Below are 18,300 nucleotides of genomic sequence, written 5' to 3' on the forward strand. Positions count from 1 at the left end.
ATCTAAAACTTCAGCCTTCACAAAAAAAATAGTGTAACTAAAATAGCATTATAATACAGCCCAGACCTGTACCAAGTTGGAACTGTGAACAGAAATGAATACAAAAGTACCGTGTTTGTCTGACTACTCGCAGTAAAAAGCGCTCCGACAAGAATGAGGCGCTCAATAATTATGTTTACATGTGGTCAGGATTTCTGCAGGAGTCACCAAATTTAATGTGAGAGTCAATGTCACGACACAAAACCAAAGAATACAACAAAGAAATGTAATCCAAAGTGATGTTTACGTTGGTCATGTGTGCCTTGAAGCATTGAACCACAAGAAAAAGAAAAAAAGACAAATGCATATACTGTACTACAATATCTGTATAGTGCAGATTTTTAAGTCATCATTTTTTATGGATTTTTAAAAGATATTGTAAACAAATCACACATTCAGTATAATACGACGTTTTGCCGCAACATGCCCAAGGGCACTGTACTCTGCCGTGATGTTTAATGTTCCCCCAAAACAGAGAGAAAATATTCCTCAGAGTATTGTCGTGCTCTCTGTTTGGATGTCTTGCAGCTTTGTTTTCAAGTGTCAGTTCTTTAAAGGTTTATAATGACAGCAAGACCTATGCTAATTTCTGTTAGCATGTCGTTTTGAATTGCATCTTAGCATTAAGCTAGCACACTTGTCAGCTGGTATTAGATGGTTTGGCGTTTAAATGTTTGATTATATTTTGTCTTATGTGTCAGTTTTACAGTCAACTTTAACTGGGAGTGACAAATCAACAGCTAGAAGCGAGCATGTGTTGCCTCTTCTTTGGAGAACACCTATCGCGCGTACGTCTGCAACATATTCCCAGCAATAAACGGGGGTTTACCGCGATATATATTGCGATGTTGAAAATAGAATTTTCACCAGATGATTTGTTTGGGAATAATTTGGTTAACTCAACATCGTTTATATAATATAACATCGTTTAATCCAGACTAAGAGGGTTCATCTGTGAATGATGATTGCGGTCATGTCTCGGTAACATAATAGATTATTTAACATTGTATTTCGCACTTCAATGTAAACAGCAGCAAAATATTAAACATATTTTAAACAAAAAATAATAAAAAGAGCAGGCGCACTAGACCCTTGAGTCATTTCAAAAAATAGAAGAAAATAAAAAACCTCTAAAGCAGCAGCAGAGTTATAAACACCTTTAAACTAAACTAGCCTAACCAGGTGTACTAGCGCCTGAGTTGTTTACAAAAATATAACATTAAGATAAAAAAAAACCTTTGTGAGACTGCAGCAAAGTTGTAAACAAATTAGAACAAAAATATTAAAACTTAAAGAGCAGGTGCATTAGTCCCCTGAGTTGTTCAAAAATATATAACAATAACTAAAACTGTCTGTAAAACATAATGCAGCCGTGATTTGTCGGTGCCGTTTGTACTTCTTATCATAAGAAGTTATGCTGGCGAAGGCGTCTGTAATTGTTTTTCCGAGTAGATGAAATTTCCCCTCGGGTCCCATTTCTTAGTTTGAACTGCTCATACTTGTGACGGCGATTGCAGCAACAACGGCGAGGCGCTGTTGGCAAAGGATGTTTTGTTGTTTTGAATCTTCCTTTTTATAGCCGAAATACTTTCATATTTTGGATGTTGACTTTCTTTTGGGGACTAAATCCACTGCCGCTTCTGCCGCTGCTCTATGTCGCCTGTTATTTTCAGAGCAGACAGCGGAGCGGAGGGGGAGGGGCCGGTGACTGATTGGCAGGAAGGAGGGGGTGAGCGAGACAGGCTGTGTAAGAGCACGGAGTAGCTCGCTGCTTTTTTGAAGCAAAACAAAAGTTTGCATGTTCTAGGAAAACAAAAAAAAAAAAGTTAAAACATCGCACGTCCTACGAGCAATCGCGATGTTCAAAAGACACATCGTGCAGGCCTACTGTGTAGTATCTTAAAACCACGCAGTGGTTGAAGTCAGAAGCCCGTAGCCCATGTGCAGGGACACTGCTAACTTCTAATGGCATGTGACTGATAGATTAATTCATCATGGTCATTAAATCGCGACCCGCTTTTATACAAGTCAAACAAAGCTAGCTTATTTATCAAATGTACTCTTTGAAATCACGCATATGCAATCTTGTTGACCCAAATTTCTGTTTTCAGAGAACGAACTGAGGTGGACCGTAAGAAAGTAGACCTGTATAAAAGCATAACATTTCAAAAAAGTGAAAATTAAAAAAATTTTTTTTAAAGTTGTGCATGACAAAGGATCGCATTTTAAAACCAGACATATTCAAGCTTCACCATCTTAGCATCATCAACCATTGTTCACGAATCCCGTTTCATCATTTGCACATTTTCTTGCCTCAGAATTTCAGCCCGTACGAGGTGATTGGTGGGTACTTTCAACTGAAACTTGTCAGCCAACATGAGAAGGGCTTCCCCAAGAAGCAGACAGAACGAGAGGGTCGAGGGGATTCTGGATGCTGAGAAATACATGAAGGCGCCTTTTGACCTGATTTTCTGCGGGTGCTATCAGATAAAAAGAGATACAAAAGACGAAAAAAACGCTAGTCACAAGATGCGCAAAACTGCATCGCAAGGGATCGAACAAAAGTCACGCTTATAAACATTTGGCACGCTTGCGCAGCACAAAGGGATAGCCACGGCTCTTCAACTGAAGAAAAACGTCAAAAATGAAACAGCAAAGAGATACATACAAGAAGTGAAAATAAAATTCACATTCCGGGGCATGTGCACACTCACCTTGAACCTCTCCACCTCCACTTGATAGGAAACAGTAATAAATACTAACATGAGAAGACAATTAAACAATATCTGATTAGAAAAAGCAAAACAAGAATCAAGATTTGAACGACTGTTTTTTTTTTTTTTTTTTTTTTTTTTTCCACTCCCTCGCCACTGGAAACTTCCACTGAAACTTTGCTGGTCATGCTTCCAGCAGTAAGCAAAGATTTATGGCGTATTTTGTTGGCGGCGGAGGTGCCCTCAAGGTGCTTCGAAAGCGGCCGTGCATTTTCTCCCGACTGGGAACATTGTTGCGTTCTTAACTCTCATGCATAACCAACTCTCGACTGTCCAAAAAGACATCAAGTTCACAATGACCCACACTTCTAAGAAGCGTGGCATCAGGACAGCTGCCAGTGACTTCGTGGGCGGTCTGCGGGCACGTCTGCTTGTATGACACTCCTATGAGGATGGGGGGAAAAAAAAACCTAAATACTCCTTGCTGGTTTGTCTCAACTCATTTTAAAAACGCCAACTCACTGACGGACAGTCTTACAACTGGTTGTCCTATCTCAACTTGAATCAAAGGCGACTGGAATTCTACTGGGTTGCTGAAAACTATTTGCCTGTCACCATGAAGGCATATTCAAATCTTCGATAGAGCCAAGAAGTCCAGTTGCCGTCTTTTCTCTTCAAATCAGGATGACTGACAATCTGCAGACATCAACAGTCATCTGAAGTGCAGATTCCAGGGATTTTCCGTAGAGTCTCAAGTGCTGTTCCAAAGCACCGAAGAGCAAATTAGAGAACGGCTTTAATGTATGCCTCTTCTCACCCACGAAGCTGACGGCATAAATCAGTATTTGTCCTGGAGACATAGTTTGTCATAAATGAATTATTTCATCTTTATTTGGCATCACTGGTGTCAAATAAAGGCAGACAGACGCACAGACACGGGAAGTGGCCGGGCTTTCTGCCCGTGATGCATCAAGAGGCACGGAAAAAACCTCACAATGCAAATTGTAGGGTTGAAATCCACCGTACATTAAAACGCCGTTGATTTTTGAATGAGAATGTGAACACTGGAACACAACATTCATGGAATTGTTTGTGCTGCCTTTGCGGGCGAAAAAGAAAAAAAAAAAAAAAAAAGATCTTTTTTTAAGACGCATAGTTTGGAATTTACTCGGGACTTACACGGCTGTCATATTGCGCAAAACCAGAAAAGGGTCAACCATATTATCCGCAATGAATACAGCCTTATGAGCAAAGAGCATTTACACAAATACGGTGACAAAGCAAGAAAGCAGTTTGATTCACAGGACATGGCTCAAATGACACTGATGCATTTTTTTTTCTCCCATGTGGCTCAGTTCAGTTATCATTGGAGCGCAAGAAAAAAAAAAAAACCCACAAGGAATCAGATCTCCTCTGATCAGAATCAAGACTTGATCATATGGTGATTTTCTTTTTGATATCTGCTCAAGTGACTGCAGAATAAGCAGGACAGATTATAGAGGGTGTCATTGACAACAGTGCTTGCAGTATGGCATGAAAACAGAGGAAACAATTTGGAACGCAGCAAAGAGCGAGAGAAATCAGTCCAGGTATAACTAAACACTGTGATGTTTAACAATGTCTGTTGACTTCCGTATATACAGAAACATCGAGTACGGGTCATTAGAAAGCAGATGGAAATAGAAACTAATTGTGCTCCTGGGGCTGTTGGGAAAAGCCACTGCTTGACAGGCCGCTGGGCCGACGTGCATCGTTGCTTACTGACCCGAAACTTGTGGATCCACACACTGACAACACAAACTGGCGGCTGTGAATAGGTTTAGCAGTCTGCCACTGAACTGTTGTTACGGATTACACTGGTTTTGATTCCGTGTTTGATATCTTCATGTAATCCATCTATTAGCCAAACCGCTAATAATTTTCCATAAAATTGATGGCAATTTTCTGTGATCTGTTCCCTATTTATCTTTAAAAAAAAAATGCATATTTTATATAGGCTACATAATTAAATGCATAAAAAGTTAAAATAAAACACAAACATCCAATGCCAAATAAATACGGTTCAAAATCTCTTGTAATACAACCACTTATCAAGGAATGCAGTAAAAGGGAAAAAAATGTAATTAAATACAACACAGTGCTTCAAGCAACATTCAAGTATGCCTTGCATTTACCCAGTAAACGTACAAAGCGGAGTGAAAAATATTACAGGATTCCCTCAGTGGCAGCAAGGTAAAGTACAGTACTTTCTGCGCATGCGTGAGATGTAATACCCTTCCATACCATCGGTGGCGGTAGTCATTTCTCATTGTTACAAAAATCCAACCGGAAAGCTATTGGCCATGGGCGGGTTATAAAAACATAAACAATGCATTCAGCTATATTCTTCACTCACGATAAACTCCCACGCGAAGTAAACCATCACGTTCCTGACACGGTATTGTGAAATACTTACATTGACAACCGTCGCTCTTGTACATGTAAGAAGATTAAGGCAGCATTTGTCATTTCCCGTTGGTGCTCCGAGCGCTGATTTGCTAGCTAACAGCCAATCAGAGTGACCAAGTGTCACGACTCGCGGCGCCGATTCAACATGCGTAAACGCCCACCGGACGCTTCCTGACGGGTTACGACACTACGACGGTGGTCACTACAACAATCGGACGGCGCTTAAAGACGCAACGACGCTTAACGACCTGCGACGTCGGTTCGGTCTATCTAGGCCTTTAAACTCAATTTATGTGGGGACTGCTAGAGAAGAGAGTCTTGGTGTGTCTGGGCTGCACCAAATAAAAAGAGTCAAACACACCATAAAGTTATATATACACATACATATATAAATATATATTTTCGTGAAAAATTACCTGATCGGCATATTCGATCAGAGCCTTTTATTGCCGATCAAAGAATCCTATCACCCGCAGCTCATGCGGTGTGCTGTATGTAGTTTGCGTCTTGCAATATAAGCCATGAAAAGATACCTTTTTCAACACAACCAACTTAATCCGACATTGCAAGAACAAGCAATTGGAAGACTATGGTGGGTTTACGAGGCTCACTGCAATCAAGCAGCAGCAACAATGAAACGGCAGCTAACGCAGCCCCTGCTGACCGACTCAAGCCCATACCAGCGCGGCAGGCAAGATGCAACGCAAATAACCAGGAAAATAATGACATTTATCGGACTTGATGACCAACCATTCTCGGTGGTGGAAGACAACGGGTTCCGCCGTCTGCTCGGCCACTTCGCGCCTCGCTAGCTACGTGCTACCGGGACGCAAAGACTTCACAGACGTAGCTCCACCAAAGACTGTATTGGCGCATTGGAAGATTCCTAAAAGAAGGCCTATTATCCTGTTTTAAGTTTTACAAGTGTTAATTGGAGCTCGGGTATCAGTCCTGTTTTTCGCCCGCGTACTGCTTTTAATGACAATGTTCGAACGAGGCATATGCATTCCAAAATGTGTTAGGCATGATGCGTTACTTTTTTCTCGTTGACAAGTGCGCAAGATAGTTTGTCTATGCACAAGACAATAAACCAAGTTCCTGAGTTGTTTCAATTCAGGAACTCATTGAATAGTTTACTCGAGTGAAGCCATGTCCAATGTGACTATTTTTTCTACTTTGATTATATTCTGAACCATGCAATGTTTAGGTGGCATGTTATTTATTTGACTTTTTGTATAATTAAGTATTTTGAGACTGCTGATTCTTTTGATCTGTTTAAAAACTGTGTTACTAAAAGCTGTTTTTTCAACTATCTTTGTGACTGAGTAATTATTGTATTGTGCCAGCAACGGTTTTGTATTTCTTCATGCTTTTGAAAATAAATATTGATTTTTGTCAAAATTACGGCAATAATATGGCTGGGGTTTTTTTTCCAGATAATATTGCATAATAGCAGTCACCATAAATAAATGGAAAAATATACAGGTATTCCATGTGATCGGAATCGGCTGATCTCACTCATGCATGATCGGTATCATAAAACCTTGGTGAATTTGAATATGCGTGGGTCCACTGCGCTAATTTGTTGGACAGCGACATCTCACGTTACTGTGATGTTTCAACTTAGCGTCAGATGCCGTGCTTGAACACAAAAACGATCATGTTGCTATAGCATACATTAATAGGCTTTGGGATATTGCCGTCTGATAATATCTTAGTCCACATTGAACGCACACTGCTCAGGCTTGTTGAAAACATGCACGCTACCCCATGATCTGTAGTCATACTTTTATGCTAGAAATAATGACGGGCTTTCCACCAAACATGACTGCAATTTTTCCCCCCCTCATCACTTGCTTTAATCTTTTTAAAGGCAGCGGCAGCGTCCTCAATGTGGGATTAAAAGGTCAATGGGTCCAAGTTCATGCAGAGTGCAAAAAGGAGTTTGGAGCACCAAAATTAAAAGCTAATTTATGATCCACGCCTGCATTGCAGTGCCTATTTTTCGAATGTTTACTGCCAAGCTAACAGTTCCATGGCCTGGTATTGAACTGTTATTATACAGAAGATGTTTTCTACAACTGGTAAAGACATTTTGTACAAAGAATTAGGGCTGTCACAATGGAATATTTTTAGAATCGTTTATACGATTCAATTACAATACAATACAATTTTATTTTGTATGAAAGTGCATTACAAACTTAGTTATGTAATTTTTGGAAAAAAATAAAAATAAAAATAAATAAAAAAAATCTACCATTGAACAATATTCCATGAGAGGAATTGAAGGTTGTAATTGCCAACCTTTTGAAAAAATTATTTTACTGGTTCGGTCATTGCTTTCCAAAGTAAAAGCAGATGTTTTCAAATATCTTATTGTAATTAAACACAAAAGATGATCTGTCTGTTTTCATGACGGACGACAGAAATCAGAATAATTTGTACTGAGAGGCTGAAATCAGAGGATTTGGACAATTTTAATAATTTTAACACAATGGCTGTAAACGATTACACGAGTATTAAAATAGTTGTCGATTAATTTGATAATCAGTTAGTTGTTGATTAATTATGACACCTCTCCACAGACTCACTCCAAGTTCATGAGAAGTAAAGTGAACTCCATAAATATTGGCATCCCTGGTTTAGATGTGTTCTTTAGCTTTCATTTTTTTCAAGTCATTTTTTGCTAAACATAGGACCAACATTTAAAAATAATAATAATTTAAAAAAAAAAACACCTCTGATTGTGCAATACTTTGCACAACCCCTTTTGGTCAACAAAACAACACCTCTCGCAAGAAAGAGGGCTCTTCCACCATTCCTCTTTGCACAGTCCATCTAAATCTTCTCTGCACTCTCCTCTTTAGCTCAATTCACAGGTTTTCAATGGGGTTGAGGTCTGGGGACTGAGATGGCCATGGGAGGAGCTTGCTTCTGTATCTGGTGAAGCATTTCTAGAATTTTTTTAGTATGATTATGTTTAAAAATGGAATTCATTTTAATGCATGTTAACCAGGAGTGCCAAAAATCACAGAGTGTACTGTACGTGCATGTGAATTAACGTTTCATTTGGGATGAAAAGGCAGTTTAATCTTTCATGAAGAGTACGGTCTACCTTCCCAATGGTTTAATATTTTGTTACAATTGTCAAAAGGGATGCGAGCAACAAAGTTTACACTGTTCTTGTCATAAAGAGTCACGCGAGGAAAAAAAACACCAAATACAGAATGTCCTCCATTGCTGTCCTTTGTTTACAGTGACCCAGTCCTCTTCTTAAAGTAGAAATCAACCCAAACACTTTTTTTTTTAAAGAAAATGTTCTATGGAGGCCCACTAGTTGAAACACAGCATTCTGATTAATATTGCGTTTGTGGAGTAAGTGTTAATCCACCCGTTTTTAGCCATCTCTGGTGGCGGCCATTTTGTCACTTCTGTCGACTGAAAATGACATCACAACTGCTCAGGACTCAGGTAACGGCCAATCAGGTCAGCCGTGATAGGTGGTTAGCTGAGCCCTGAGCAGTTGTGATGTCATTTTCAGTCGACAGAAGTGACAACATGGCCGCCACCAGAGATGGCTAAAAAGGGGTGGATTTTGCCGCTTAACTCATATTCCACGCATATCGTGTCTGCTACAACAAAGGGACCTAGATGACGAGACGACCCACGTGTACCTTCTTTACACACACATACGTGACATAACACCCACGCCGCTGCCCAACTAGTTTGCTTCGCGGCAGCAGCAAGCTGCGTGGTGGGTCCCCTCCTATGTGGTGACAAATAAATAGCTGGGCCGAGCCGGGGGAAACTGTACGTCATCGCAACAAGTTACATAACGGACCGATCACGAGAGAGAATGTGCGCAGCAACAATTTCTGACGTGTGCGCGGCACAGGGTTGGAGCCAGAACGTGGCAAATGGGTGGGTTTGGAGGAAAATAAATAAATAAATAAATAAATAAATAAAAAATAAAAAATCAGGGTGGGCCTCAATATTTCTCTCACTGAGCACAACCCTTCTATCACGACGCATCGTATATTGAAATAAAATGACAAACTGAATAATATGAAGTTTAGATCTTCCTTCGACAACCGCAATTATGCCATTCTTAATATTCAATAAAAATAAAAAACATAAATTCCAAAATAATTGTGTAATTTACAAAAAATTTAAAAGTATATATTTTTTTTCATGAATCTTACTGGTGGGCAGTCTGTCAATCTGGGTGGGTCTGTGCACACCCAGGCCCACCCATGGCTCCGCCCCAGGCGCGGCACGTGTTGCAGACCTGACGCCAACGTGTCGCGCAGCACAATGCGTCGGTCACGTGACGCAATGCGGCCAACTTTTACATGCAGCCAATGAACCTTTTAAACCCGGAATATTGGCAATATTTGGGTTTTTAAAAGCCGTGCGAACGCGCACAATAACCTGAATATTCCCTTATTCTGCTTTTTAAAATTCCGAATATCATGCCTGGGTTACTCCCTTTCCAACCCGAATGTGTGTATTAAGTTAAATTGACTGGCATTTTGAGTTCAAAGAAAGAAAAATTCAGTTTAAATAAAAGACATTCAAAATACTTTTTTTTTTTTTATTTTACAAAGAAATCGTAATCGTAAATTCGGGTTTGAGAGAAAATAATCGGGATTTTCTTATTCGGCAAAATCAAACAGCCCTAGAAGCAAAGTAACAAGTGGAAATGACGTCTATTTGTGTCATGACGTGCGTGCGTCGCAGCTTCAAACGGTTTGCGCAAATGCGGGTGTACCTCTTTCCACTCGCGCATGAAAAACAGATTTTTTTCCGAATGTTTCAGAAATCAGAACTTTGACCTAAATCTGAATATTGACTGCATGTAAACAGACTTCGAAAGCCCTTAAACTTGACATGTTACAAGCGGCTAATTAATGAAAAAAAAAAAGTGACCGGACCTCATTATAGTGACCAGCTCATAAACTTTCAAAAGACAAGCTTACGAAACGAGGGTGGAAAGCACAAATATGATAAATGAGGCGCGTCTCATGAATAACAAAGAACGATCCTGTTGTGTTTCAAATTTTGAACTCTCTTCCAAAAAAAGCCATTCATCTGTTTTTCGTTAAGTGGAATCAAAGACAAAGTCTTTTTTTTTACAGCATTACTTACAAGCAAAAACTTTGAACAGTTGACTTGCAACGGCACACTTTAGCTGCCTCTAACACCGCACAAAGTGTCTGCAAAAAAAAAGTGACTTCCCTCGAGTAAACATCAAAGCAACATTGCAGATGAAGTCATGAGACAAGCAGCAGCATGAGGAGAATGAGCATATCGTGTCACATGTTTGCTGTGTTGATGTTCACGGCAGAGCAAATGAGGGTTATTACTGCTGTGGAATTGGATTGGCATTCCAGAATGTCAGTAATTCAACCTCCAGTTGGGCACGGACCATACTTCGGCTACTCCCGAGCTCTACTATCCTATACTTTATAATAGAGGTGCAACAAGTAATCGATTAATTGAGAACTAATCGATTAGCAAATGAATCAACAAGACCAATTTAAAATCATCCAAATCCTCAGAGTTTCATCTTGTCAACAATGAATATTCTCCAATTACTGTCGTCCTCCAAGGAAGCAGACTGATTATCTCCGTTTAATAGGGATGCACAATAACTACCAGACAGATAACTCTGGCTAGGTTATCTAGGCTAGCAGGTCTTAATGCTCAATTCGGATTTTTTGAAAGAAAGCTGAATTTTTTTTTGTATAAGCGTTCATATTACATTATGAATGCGGCCTCGGTCTTGCTGCTGTATGAAAACATGCGTCGTCAAAGTGGCCCGCATGCGCAGAAGAATGACGAAGACGACATCACACCCGACGTTGTGTTTGCCCCCAGGGACAAAGATATGAACATCAATAGATAGTTTTATATTAAACGAGTTCAGATTTTGAGTTTGTCTCAAGGACAAGAGGCAGAAAAAAAAAAAATCCACATCTACACAAGTGGTGGGATTCAACAAAAAGCTTGCCATTTGTTTATTAATAGAATGCCCAGTTTTTTTGGGTTTTTTTTTCGCAACAACTATTGAACTACAAATCTGGTTGATATTTCACAAACAACTCTGCTGGCTACAATTAGCCACCTTTCATTTGTAAATTGTCCATTACCTGCCAAAGCAGCAGGGGGGTACGGCGGGGTGACATAGTCAAATGTAAAGCAGAAATAGTCAAATGACAGGCTTCTGGGCATTAAGCCTGGTGGTACAACCCCTATTTGTTTACAAAAATGAACAGGAAAAAAAGGAGACCATGTTATCTCATGGGGTGAGATGACGGCATGGCGGCAAGTGGCGACCACAACAAAGGCAATGCCCGTGGACGTTGCTTCTTTGCGACACAAAGTAAGAGAGCTACATTACCCAAATGACTTTTTAACCAAAGTTGTCATTGTTATGCAGAAGCAGGAAGCAGCTGAAGTAGACTTGCTAGTCTGTATAATAGTTACATTAACAGCTGACTGATGTCATATAAATGTTATTTATTAAGGTAAATGATTGTAACTGGCTGATTGTGGCAACCCGTGTGGTTGATAAACATGACCCGCAGTCCGTTCTGATATTCAGTGACCTCAGTTTGAATGTAACGACTGAATGCGCAGAGAGGGGCTGTGATCAGAAGAGGAGGTCACATCAAATTGATTCCTCTGGAGATGAGGCGATATTAAATTTCATATCACGATGTTCACAGTTAGAAACTGTAAATAGCAGAAGCCATATTAATTTTCAAACATGCAAGTCGGACTTGACTTGATTTGATTTACGACTTAACCACAAGTGCCGACTTGGCTCGACTTGCTCGAATTTTAGTGGCAACTTGACTTACTTGATTTTTTTGTCACAGTAACTTGGGAAACTTGAAGATCAACACTTGAGACTTGCTTCTTATTCGCACCTACAGTATGTGACTTACTCCTCCTACCTCTGCCCCACTGTTATCTCACAGTACGGTAAAGTTGGAGTGACATCATGGAGAGACAAGCAGTAAGAAGTCACATTCACCACAATATGTCCCCTTTCTAGCTTGGCCTCACTAGAATCATAAACTATGCACATTTGCTCATTGAAGTTAATCATTTAAGCGTTTCTTTTGTACATTTATCAATGACAGACTGTTTGAGCCTATCAATGGAATATCCTGAAATGAAATGAACTAACAAGCGTGAACAAGACACACATTTATATGCAACTTGCATCCTTGGACAATCTATGCCTTTCACTCGACTGAGTGAATAATAGACGAATTAATGTTTCATTTCAACTCGACCCTCTCAACATTTAAGGTACTTCACTCTCAAGTTTGCTGTTTCCATGGTGAGGTATGACATGCCTTGAACTGAAATAAATAGTATTATATATTATATTAAATATTACGCTGTACTGCCAAACTTTATTTCATTTTGACAGTGAGTTTGTTATACATAGTTCATGTCATTTACACGTTATTGCTCACATTGCGTTGCTGCATAAACAGTAAAGTCTAAGCAGGACTGCTAGCGTAGTGAACATAGAGTAGATCACTCCGCTGCTTGCATTTCAGCACTGCTGTCATGTATCCCTGCGCTGCTTCCACTTTAACAGCTGAGTCCTGAAGCGGTGAAATAAGATCACGTTCACCAAACAACATTACTACAAGTAAATCCACTTAAAAATATACACACATGAACTCCGTCATAACAACGTGACATGTCGTAGCCGTACGCTGGACTCCGCTTTGGTTAGTGCGTCAGTCTTGTAAAAATCATACAGGTAGATGACAAAGGCGTATCTTTTCCTTCCAACAATCTTGTAACTTTTCTCCATTTACACGAGTTATTGAGCTAGCACTCACAAACACACACACACACACACACATAGTCGTCTACAGCTGTGAAGACAGTACATTAGACTAACACAGAAACCTTCACACACCACTGAGCTAACTTGCTAATTAATTAGCTCATCACATACGTGCACCACAGCGTTTTTTGAAGTGACTCTCACCTGTTGTGCGGAACAATCTCATTCCTGTGCTTGACTCGACATCCAGAGGTTGTGAAAGAGTTGGGCTACAGCAGGGAAGCAGCCCTTGCTAACAGTAGGGCGGCGGGGGTGCGGGGGGTGGGGGGGTAACACCGCCAGTTTGGAATGTTCAGTGGCTTGCAGCACCGCTGAAGTGTAGTGATGCGGTCGACCGCTAGAAGGGGCCGCTCGCTTAAATAGACGGAGAAGTGGATCATCTGTTATGAAATGCGCTATGTAAATAAAATTGTTTTGTATTGTGTTGTATCCCTGGGAGATTTGTCTCCCAGGGGTGTCCGAACCTTTTCCTCAAATGGCCACATTCAGAAAAATGGAAGGATGCAAGAGCATTAAATAGGATGAAATTGGGGGGGGGGAAAAAGAAGAAAATAGAAAAGAAAAAAACATGTGGGGAAAGAAACTATAATCCATATTAAAGGCTTAAATAATACAATAGAACAAGTAAAAAGAAAAAGTAAAGAAAAAGTACAGAAAAAGTAAAGTGGTGTCTTGAGATGCGAGTTTAATTCATTCCGTTGCCGTGCCTGTAACTCAAAGCCACCTCAAATGGAGACAGATGTTACAGTGCCTATAGAAAGTCATCATACCCTGTGTAAAACTTGACATTCTGTCCCTTGTCACCTTACACTCTGGAAATAAAAAAAAGTAGTAATCTAAATCAAATTTGTTCAAACTAGGTGCACATACCTGATTGACCATGTGAAAATTACATTTTTAAAACATTCTGCACAGTTATTAAAAAATAGTAACCAAAATACCTGGTTTGGCTAAGTAATCACCCCCTCTAGTGTCTACCATGATAAACTCACTCAGGTGCACCCAGTCAACTTCCAGATCAAACAACAGGCTAGTTGCCCTCGACCTGAAATTAACTGCAGTGGCATACCTGTCAAGTTGTAGACTTTCGGCGTCATTTGTACAGGTGGAAACACCTTTTCAAACATGTACGCCGTACATCGCTGACTTACATTCAGGTGATAGCGGCCATTTGAAAATAATGTGTAAAGTGTAAGATTATACACAGATATGTAAAGGCAAATTACAACTTTTGTAAGATTCAGTACAACCCGGGTTTGACATCTAGGCAGTGGTTTTGATTACTTTACAATAAAACTGGCTGTTTTCTTGAAAATGTCACCATTCGTAGTGTATGGTAGAGAAAGGATCCAACATGGTTTAAAAGGTAAATTCAAAAGAACTCCAGGATAAAGTTGTAAAAAAGCACAAGTTAGGCTGCAAAAAGATTTTGAAGGCTTTGGCTATTCCTCTGAGTCAGGGGCGGGGCCAAAACGTGGCTAATGGGTGGGCCTGAAAAAAAATCAGGGTGGCCCTGAACATTTCTCTCACTTCACACAATCCTCGTGTCCGACACATTGTATATTCAAATAAAATGACAAACACCTTGCCTGGATCAGGCCGTCCGTCCAAACTGGATGACCGAGCTAGAAAGACATTGATCAGAGAAGCTACCAGGAGGCCAAAGGCAGTTGCCTTTGAAGGACTTACGAGACTTAATGGCTGCGGCTGGTCGGTCTGTGCACGTGACAATCTCACAAACTTTACATAAAGCGGGTCTGTATGGCAGGGTGGTAAGAAAGAAGCAATTTGTGAAAAATACTCAGCTTCATCTGTGCTATGCAAAAACCACATCTGGAAGATCCTGTCACCCTCTGTAAAAGGGTTTTATGGTCAGATGAGACTAAGATTGAACTTTTCGGACTGAGCTCCAAGCACTATGTTTGGCGAAAACCAAACACAGCATATCTACTGTGTAGCAATGGTGGGGGCAGTATTTTGTTGTGGGTATTTCTTTGTGGGGACTGGGCAGTTGGTCAGGATTGAAGGGAAAATAGATGCTGCCAAGTACACCTAAATTCTTGAAGAAAACCTGCATCCCTTTGAGAGACAGTTGATATTCCAACATGACAATGATCCTAAACATACTACCAAAACAACAAAGCAGTGGCTTGAAGTTGAAGTCTACCCAAAGATATATTTTTTTAAGAATATGTTCTATGCAGGCCCACTAGTTGAAACACGGCATTCTGATTAAAATTGCGTTTTTGGAATATGAGCAAAACAGCATAATCCCCCCCATTTTTAGCCATCTCAGTGGGCGGCCGTTTTGTCACTTCTGTCGACTGGTGATGACATCACAGATGCTCAGTGCTCAGGTAACGACCAATCATGGCTCAGCTTCAGAAAACAGGTGAGCTGTGATTGGTCGTTCAGCCCTGAGCAACTATGATGTCATCTTCAGTTGACAGAAGTGACAAAATGGCCGCCCCGAGAGACGACTAAAAACGCGTGGATTAACTCTTATTTCACAAACGCAATATTTATCAGAATGCCTTGTTTCAACTAGTGGGCCTGCATAGAACATATTATTGAATAAAAATATGTTTGGGTTGACTTCTGGTTTAAGGATAGGAAGGTGAGTCCTTTAGTCAGAGCCCTGATTTAACCCTATACAGGAAATCTGTGGATTGATTTGAAGAGAGCAGTACATCGCTGTCCCCCACACAATTTGACCAATTCTGCAAGGAAGAATGGGCAAATATTCCCCAATCGGTGTTCAAAGCTAATAGAGACATATCCAAATAGATTGATGGCTGTAAGTAAAGCAAAAGGAAGCTCTACAAAGAATTAAATCAGAGGGGCTGATGACTTTTCTCTGTTAGTCTATCTTTTCATTTTTTATACATTTATTTTCATAACTGTTGCGTTTGTTTTCATTATTTTGATGTTGTACGGCAACATTTATGAAAAACACTGGAAAAAGATCATTTTTAATGTGTTTTGATTTCTGGTTGTATGACAAATAAAGTAACTATTTCAAAGGGGGAATGTTTTGTATACGCACCGTACACATACGCACAGGTGCGCGCACACGCATACGGGAACACGCGCACACGCGCGCGCACGCACACGCACCCCCCCCCCCCCCCACACACACCCACGCCTACACACACACACATACACACACGTACACACGAAGCAACAGATGCCCCAAGCAATGAGGTGGCTGTGTATAAATCAATATTTTGTCCTCCTTTCAACGCCCCCCACACACAAACACTCACTCACACACTCCTAGCCTTAGAACTGATGCCCTCCAGAACACAATAGAGGTCATGACTTTTGTATGACCCCTCTCCTTCCCCTCGGAGACCCAAATAAAGCCAATACTCTGTCGGGGATGGGGGCGTTGCAACTATAATTATAATAAATTCTTTTGCTCATTCTGCACTAATATTTACAAAATGTGAAAATGTGGTTTTGTACTCACTTTGATACATACAAGCCGCATTCAAATCATTCCCAACGGAATGTGTGAATTTGATTAGAAACATCTGGATACTTGGTTTTGTCAAGAATGGATGGATGGATGAGAAACGCAATTATGGCGTCTCCCTTTTGTGTAAGATTCGTGCGCCATCGCGCGGTATAGTTTGGCTATTACAACGTTGGCGAATTAACCTCGGAAAATTGCTTTAGAATATCAATGACGTGCATGATTACACTTTTTCAAGTAACCCTCCATTTTTTTGACATCAGAATGTTTCATTGGGTTCAAATGTATGATCAAAATCATTACAACTACATTTTTGCCCCCTGCCATCTTTTCCTTCCTGACCTCCTTCTTTCTTTTTTCAGAGTTGCTTTTTAGCCTTGCATACTTCCATTTTTTCATTTGCCAGAACCTGCTCCTCAGTCTTTCTTCCTACCTCCCCTCCCTAACTTTCTGACCTTCTTCCTTCCCTACGTTCTTGCCTTCCTTCCTTCTTCCAATCAGACACTCTTTACTTAAACTTAGTTTTCTGCCTTCCCGCCTTTATTCCCTCTTTCATTTTATTGATTCATTCCTTACATCCTTCCTTCTGTCACTAAAATCTTATTTACTGTCTTCCTTCCATTTCAGATCTTCTTCCTTCTCTTCTACCTTTCTTTCTGCTTTCGTTTCTTCCTCCCTTCCCATAGCCATTTTTTTTTTAAATTTCCATCGTTCCTTCCTTTGCTTAAACCTCTTTTTTGGCATTCCTTCCTTCCTTCTGTCCACCACAGATGTGATTTTTCCTCTCTCCTTCCTGATCTCCTTCCTTCTCTCCTTTCTTCCTTCCATCAAATTTGCATCCTTCCTTCATCAGGCAGCTGAATTTCTGCCTTCCTGCCTTGTCGCCTTCCTTCCACCTCAGAAATGCTTTCTTTCATGACCTCCGTCCGCCTCGCCTATTTTCCCTCTTGACTTCCTTCCATCAGTTCTGCTTTTTCCTTTTTTTTTTTTAAATTGCATCCGTCCTTCATTTAATGCTCATTTTCTGCCAACCTTCCTTTCCTCAGACCCAGTTTTTATTTTTCACCCTTCCTTCTTTTTCTTCAGCCTATTTCCCTGCCTTCCTTTCTTACCTCATTCCCTCCACTTCAGAGATGATTTTTGCACTTTCCTTCCTGACCTCATTTCAGCTCTTCAAATTTCTTTTCTACCTGAGTCCCACCTTTGTTTATTTTAAATTTTGTATCATTCCCCTTTTTTTTGTGTGCTTATAACTACGATACTTTTCTGCCTTTTTTCCTTCCTTTAGTATCTGTCCAATTTCAATACTGCTTTAAAATCCACTTTCTTCGTTCTTTATTCAAAATATTTCCCATTGTTCACAGTACTTGAAAAAACGTTTATCTAAAAAAAAAATGTATACCTACTTTTGTCCCATATAAATACATGCAATTAATTCTGATGTGTGTATGTTGTCCAGAAGCACGTGCTGCCACTTTTCGTGTTTATTCAAAGTGGGAAGCGCGTGCAGATGGTCCCGATTGAGAAGGCGAGGTGCCATGCCCCTCAACCCCCACCCATACTCCCAGATGAATTGGATTCGGTGTCCGGAAGATGGATGGATCCCTCCCCAAAGACACACAGTTTATGAGTTTGGGCTTTTTGGTAAATAGGAAGAGAAAATGAAAGCGTGTAAAAATGAAGATAAAGTGGGAAGAGATGGCTTTGGAAGACCACACGCACATGATGGAGGTGATACTAGA

General features: G+C 40.3%; 1 protein-coding gene across 4 annotated transcripts in view; it reads right to left on the bottom strand.

The window, feature by feature from the left end:
- Nucleotides 1–18,300, bottom strand: part of LOC147153777 (vang-like protein 1) — a 48,960-nt gene that overhangs the window by 26,795 nt on the left and 3,865 nt on the right. Inside the window, exon 1 of one of the 4 annotated variants that reach the window (XM_086036134.1) lies at nucleotides 13,225–13,392. The exons of 2 other annotated variants lie outside the window; for them this stretch is intronic. The gene's annotated coding sequence lies outside the window, so the exon portion shown is untranslated. Of the gene's footprint in view, nucleotides 1–13,224; nucleotides 13,393–18,300 lie in introns of those variants that run through there. One more of the 4 variants, XM_086036125.1, reaches the window with a different exon arrangement.

The sequence above is a fragment of the Filicampus tigris genome, chromosome 1, assembly GCF_054856515.1.
Source record: "Filicampus tigris isolate MCC_2025a chromosome 1, RoL_Ftig_1.0, whole genome shotgun sequence".
Taxonomy (NCBI): Eukaryota; Metazoa; Chordata; class Actinopteri; order Syngnathiformes; family Syngnathidae; genus Filicampus; species Filicampus tigris.